A 7,301-nucleotide genomic window follows, 5' to 3' on the forward strand; every position below is an offset into this window, starting at 1 on the left:
GTTAATTCTTCTAACTGTTTTTTATATTCTTCATACTCTTCACCTGTAGATTCTAAAAATTTTTGTTCTATTTCTTCTACATCTGTAATCATATATTGTTTGTCTTCATGTTTTTTCCCTTCTTCTTTTTGTGCTATCCTAAAATCTTGAGGTGGATTAATTATAATCCTATCTTTTTCTTTAAAATTTTTATCTAAAAGAGCATTTTCTACTTGTATATTATGTTCTAAATTTTCTAATCTTTTGTGTATATCCTCAAAACTTTCATTTGTGGTATTTTTCAGGTAAATAGGGATAATTAGGTTTTTTATGTTTTTCAATTTTTTTCAAAAATTCTTCAATTATACTTTCTTCATCTACTATATTCATCATAATTTTTGGTTCGTAACATGGCTCTGATACCATTTCACAGGAGTGTGCAGCGGAAGGGTTAAGATTTTTGAGCCAATTAAAATCTTCATAAGTATTTAAAATATCACAATAGAATTTATAAAATTCACTATTTTCTACTAAAACTTTTTCTTCAATAATTATATTTAGTTCTTTAATTCTTCTTCTCAGGTTAAGAATTAGTTTATATATATCATTTTCTGTTTTGATTGTTCTATTATCTATAGAAACATTTTTATTTTTTAATTTTGGATCTAAATATTCTGTAAAGAAACCTTTCAGATCTTCTTCTAAATATTTTAATTCATTTTCTATTGCGTTTTTTAGATCAATAAAATTTTGTATAATACTTGGATTTAAATTTATTAAAGATTTTTTATCTATATTTCTTTGAGGACCTAATTGAAATTTTTTATACATTGTGTAGTTTTGATTGCAATTTCTCAATGAGGGGTATTTTTGGAAAGATTTTTGTTAAAAGGCTATTTCTCGAATGATTATATTTTTTGGTCTAATCTTACAAACTTCTCTTGTATTTAGGTTATCTATAGGTATTTCCTCGTCCACATAGAATCAGCTATAAGGGTTGCTAGCCTCAACGGCGAATCCATGGGTCGAGTTCAGTTAGGATGAACTGCGAGCGTTGAAAGCTTACTATCGATGGCCAACGTCAGTGATTGCGGGGTTATTTATTAATATTTAATTAAATAATATTCAAAAATCATAAGAATTAGAACTAGAAGAACCATGTATCTAGAACTAAGTACGAAATTTCATTTTGGATGAAAAAATCGTTTCATAATCTGCAAAATGCCCTAATTTATTTTTCAATTAAATAGGCAATATATATTAACAAAATCTCAATATTCAGTTTATAATTAAAGTTAATTAAACAAGCAGTAAAATATTAACAAGATTGACATTATTTAAGTGCTTATATCAATTTTATGTGCTTGTATGATTTCATTTTTTCGCAATCGATTTTTTGTGAGCGAAAAGTGAAACCTTTTATTAATTAAATAAGTCTTGTTGAAAAATTCTTTATGACACTAAAGCCAATTTTCCTATAAATTTATCTATCATTAATAGACAAAACTGATTAGAAGGGAAAAAAGAGACGAAAAAAAATCAAGAAGAGAGACAAAGCACTGGTTAAAATGTTTCTACTTGCATTAAACCAGTAAAGTAGAACATATATTATCTTATTACATTATGTGCTAAAAATCAATAAGTGACATGATGGTAAAGTGGCAAATATGTTTAAGGAATGTAGTAGGTTTGAATCACCTTCCTTGCATTTGTTTTGGTAAAAATTGTTGAAATACAAAAATTATAAAAAATATTACTCTTGAAGAATTTTGAACACAGGACCTCTAATTCAATAGTGGAAAGGCTAACCAGCTGAACTATGAGAGATTTTTGTTGTTAATGTGAATTATTAAATATATAATCTAAAAATTCTATCTATTATCAGCAAAAAAAATTCTCCCTGACGAATCCAACTAGGACGGCCACCACCTAGATCTGCCACTGGCTAGCCTACTCGGTAATAGGTCCAGTACATCCCAGTAGCGCCATGAACCTATCTACCTTAAAACCTAACCGTGTCGACCAGCACAACCTGGTTTACACTTCTGCTCCAAGATTTTATATGAAAAGTGAGCAATAAAATTCATAACCAGTAAAAATTCGGAAAGTTGAGGTAGATCATTCCTGCTGGGACCATGAAGTGTAGTTCAGAATGCTGAAATTAGCTAAGTGATAACAAAATTTTAAAAAAATTAAAATATCCAGAACTAACAAGATTACAGTTATGAAGAGATAGTTAAAATGAATACTATTCTAAGATCAACGTACCATAACTGTTTGCTGTTGATCTTGATTGCCTGAATACCTCAATGATGATTGAGAGATTCCAGCTTGACAGCATCGGCACAAAATTTTCAGCTCATGAATCATTTCACCCCAGATGAGTTCACTGAGTCCCATTCCATGCTAAACATGTACCCTGCACTTGGATCGTGTTTCGCTCGAGTGGGAACTTCAGGTCTCCTGGCATGCAAAGCGAGCACCTCCTCTACATAAAAAGTGCAAATACGGGGAGAAATGATTATACCATTGACAAAATTTACTACCAACAAGATTGTTGTTGCTCATTATTACATTGATCTACCCGATAATGCAATAAACATAGTTCTATCTGATACATGTAAAAACATAATTGGAAATAGAAAATTTTCTTGATTAAATAACTGAATTCCCCGAGATGTACAGCTAATTACTTAACTCAAATGAAATTAAATATAAGCTACAATATGTCAAACATTATGACAAGAAAAGACTAAGATCATCTGGTGAATATAGCAATATGAGCAAGTGTAATCTGAAACTACACTAAATAGAATGTGAGGTAACACAAATCCTCAAGAATTACTACTTATTCTAGATTGAGCAAGCAAGTACTGCTAACTAATGGGAATCAAGCAATCCAAACTAGTCCCAATACATAGGTGGCATCTTGCATGAGTTATCTACCATGCACATGAACGAGAAGCATTGATGGGAAAACCTCCAACAAGGACAGGTGAAATCAAAGGGTATATTCACTGCTGCTGACCCGGTCGAGCAGGTGCACTACCATACCCAACTTGGCCATCGTTAGGCCCACTTGATTGTTGCCCAAAGTTAGCAGAGCCCTGTATAGGTTCAGATTGCCATCCCAAGTTTTCGTATCCTATATTACCACTAGCATCATAACCGCCAGCACCTGCTTGTCCCTCTCCTGCAGATGCATTGCCATTTGGACCACTTCCTGAATGAGCACCGATAGCCCCATAGTCAACATAAGCTCCGTCATTTCCGCCATATCCATCATAACCATAACTCTGATTTACATATCCAGAAGCTCCACTAGGAGATTGAACAGTAGCGATTCCCCCTCTACCCAGGCCACCGCTCCGCCATTGAGAAGTTCCATGGCTCATATTCCCATCTCCAGAGGGAGCCTGTGAACCCGAAGAACTTCGGGAAGCATTTACTGGAGCACCACCATAGCCAGCATTAGGATTTCTATAACCCGAGGCTGAAGGAGCACCATATACAGAATCCCCACCTCCATAATTACCATAGCCTCCATAAGCCATGCCATTAGTGGCAGGACCATATCCATAACCAGGAGCACTGTAACCTGATAGACCATATGGTGGGTAACGACCCCCAGCATTTTGAGACTGCATGTACCTGTTGGAATCCATTCGACCATCATAGGAGCTTGAATTGCCAGCAGGAGGACCGTATCCCTGATAACTGCCGCGGGCCGCCAGTTCCACCACCCATGGAACGGCCAATGCCACCTGGGTTGGCATCTTTAGGAAGAGCACGCTTCACTTCCACTTGCTTACCATTTAAATCATGAAATGTCTTGTGTAAAACACTATCAACTGCATCCTCAGAATCAAATGAAATAAACCCAAATCCACGAGGTCGGTTGGTCTGCTGATCATAAATTATTGCAACGTCAGTTACGGCTCCTTAAGCTTCAAAATAATGACGGAATCCTTCTTCCTCAATATTTGAGGGCAACCCCCCAACAAATATTTTCTTTGTCCTAGTACTCTCACCACTTCCGAAACTTCTAGAAGCACTGAAAATTCCATCTTTTGAACTTTGCTGTTCATCTCTTGATAAAGCTCTCTTTGCCTCAACCTATCGAGAGAGAGAGAGAGAGAGAGGGGGGGGGGGGAATTGGTTATGCAGAAGAAAGATAATACAGCAAACATAATAGAAACAGTAAATATCCGTCCATATTTCTGTTACACCAAGTTAACCAAAATTGAAGTAAAATCTTACAGACCTTTCAAGTGAATATCTTAAATTGATACCAAAACAAAACCATAAAACAACTTCAACACCAAATTTAACAAATAATCATACATAAAATATAAAAAATACTATTGACATGGGATGCTCATAAAATGAGAGTAATAGTCTATTCACATGAAACGGCATAAAGAACTGCCATAAACAAAATCAAGAAAAGTATCAGCCTAGGGTGAAATCTAGTAATCAAGAATGCTATCCATTTATATACAGCTTACATAAACCATCATGAACCAGCAAAAACCACGAATACTACAACCATCTACAAACAACGATAAAGAAAAAAGACATACATACCAAAAACCAAGACCCAAATTACAGACACACACACACACACACGTGTTAAGTACACACATACACAGAGACTGGAATATACCTTCAAACACAACTGACCACACGAAACGAACAAGTCATCACCATTTATACAAAAATGCATAGATTTAAATGCCCCAGTAAATAATAATCAAATATAAAGTCTCCATCAAGACTAAAATAACATCCCAAAAGTACAATCCTAGCCTTCCAATTGAATCAATAGTTCCACCATCCAGCATTAAGGAATAGATTGAAAAATATTTAAATCCTTGTCTTTTCATATATTTATTGCATGACATGATTATATGATCACTTGTAATCGATTAACATCACCGAAATGGAAAAATTGAGAACCCTAATTAAGGAAAATGCACTAGGGCTAGACAAAACTTTCGAACCAAACTCGACCCGAACTAAATCGAAACGAGTGGTTCTTCGTAAATTAAATACCCGAATGGAGATCAGAATCTAGAACTGAGAGGTTTCATTCGATTCTTGATTTTAGATCAAAAACCGAATAAAAATCAAACCTCCTTAATTTTTTTAATGTTTTTATATTAAACAAGTCAAATTATTTTAATTTTTTTCTGTTTGATTTGCCAACCTATTAATTGAGCTCAAAAATATCATTTTCTTGCTTTATTTATGAACTAATTAATTGAGCCCAAAATATCATTTTCCTTGTTTTAGCCCAAAAACAACTTTGTAACTATCCACTTTTTGATCAAGGTAATCCGTATACATTGATGAATAGATCTTATTAGAAAACTTGTTATTTGTATATTTTTAAATTGAGCTATGTAATCATGTAAGTGTTAATACATATTGTGTACGAGCTAATATTGAACATGTCATTAATTGGATTAATGTAATGTTGTTGTAAATGTTAAAAAATTAATTATTGTATGGAGCCGAGTCGAACCGAACCGAATGGTTCCATAATTAAATTTAGACCCAAGGGTTTCACATACTAAATACCAAGAAATTATGGTTCGATTTGATTCTCTTTAAAACTGAATCGAAGTGTCCCATGTCCAACCTTAATATGCACAAAAGTAAAACTAAGGATACCTCAAATTCATGGTGGTTGAAAAATGAATTCAGTCACAGAGTAATTCAGTTCAGCAAGATTCAAATCAAATGACAAAAGTATGCTTTTGCAATTTGACCAAAACCTGGCAATTTCATGCCAAAATATCAAATAGTAGAAAAAAACCCAAATATCGCCATTGTTTAAAAACGCTCTTTGTCTACACCTCAGGTTGGTTGAAGTGTGTGCTCACTGGTGTTGCCTTTTTTGGACATTTTACTATAGGTTTCAATTTTTTTCATATATATTTTCTTTCTAGCCTAGAACATTTCATGAGTGCTTTTATTTTGCTTATTGTGCCACATGGAGAAGAAAAACAAATGCAGAACAATAGCATGACATCGCAACTGGAGGATGCTGACAAAGAATGAGAAAATTGATAGAAATGGATGCTTACGAGGGAATCAAATAAATTATTCTCTTAATTAAGATAATAGTAATAATAATGTAAGAGATTTCAAGATTATCTCCACTTATATTAGTAGATTTCAAAACTAGTACAGTATAACCATATACTATGATGCACTGATACGGACACGTGTGACACGATACGTGTTGGATACGTCGATTCGTGATTTTTCAAAAAAAAAAAAAATACCGACACGACACGTCGTCGACTCGTTAATTAAATTCTTTAAAATTCTTCATTTATATAGTATAAATTATTTTTATACTTATTATTGATTTTTCTTGTTGAAATTTTTTAAATATGAGTACTTATTTGTTATTTACTAATTCTTTTGAGTTAAAAATATATAATAGTTATTGTAAGAAAGAAAAATGATTTTTGTAAAGTGTCGGTATCGACATGTGGACATGGACACGCTACCCTAATTAGAGTGTCCGTATTACAGAGACCATATACATGAAGTTACACAAAATAAGATCAATAATCACATAATAAAAAAGAATTGTAGCTACTCACCCTATTCTATAAAAATTTTACAAACATATCCAGTACAATATGATGAAAAGACAGGATAAAAGACAAACCAATAATAATCTAAAGGATAATTAGCACAAAACGTCCTTATCTTTCAATGTTATTGTACAAAACGTCCCTACTTTTTAGTTTTGATATTTTTACCCCTACCTTCACGTTTCATTGCGAAAATCATCATTTTCATATAATTTCTCATGTAAAATGATAAATATACCCTTCTATTTGAATAAAACAAAAAAGAAAAGAAAAATTAAATAAAAAATTGCATTCATACTCCCAAACTTTTTTAAAAAGTGTGAATCAGTCCAAACAAATTATTAAAAAGGTAATTGGCGCAAAACGACCCCACCTTTCAATATTAGCCCCATTTGGTCCCTCTTATATTAAATTTTATTTTGTCATTTCCTATTTTCAATCACATAATCTTTTTTAAATTAATATTACACGTAAATCGAAAACTTTTCATTCTTTTTCAACCATACATTCACAAAAAATTACTATTACACCCATTAAATTTGGAAATAATGGGGGCCAAACGGGAACTTATTGTGTAAAATGTCCCTACCTTTCATTTTTTGATATTTTCACCCTTATTTTCACATTTCATTGTGAAAATTATTATTTTCATCAATTTTCTCAATTAAAAGATGTAAAATGACAAATATACCCTCCTCTTTAAATAAA

At 32.8% G+C, this 7,301-nt stretch overlaps 1 pseudogene; it reads right to left on the minus strand.

Moving 5' to 3' along the window:
* Positions 1-2,253: 2,253 nt before the first annotated feature.
* LOC111378598 overlaps positions 2,254-7,301 on the minus strand; it is a 10,947-nt pseudogene continuing 5,899 nt past the window's right edge.

Source organism: Olea europaea, unplaced genomic scaffold (assembly GCF_002742605.1).
Source record: "Olea europaea var. sylvestris unplaced genomic scaffold, O_europaea_v1 scaffold1838, whole genome shotgun sequence".
In the NCBI taxonomy this organism is placed as follows: domain Eukaryota; kingdom Viridiplantae; phylum Streptophyta; class Magnoliopsida; order Lamiales; family Oleaceae; genus Olea; species Olea europaea.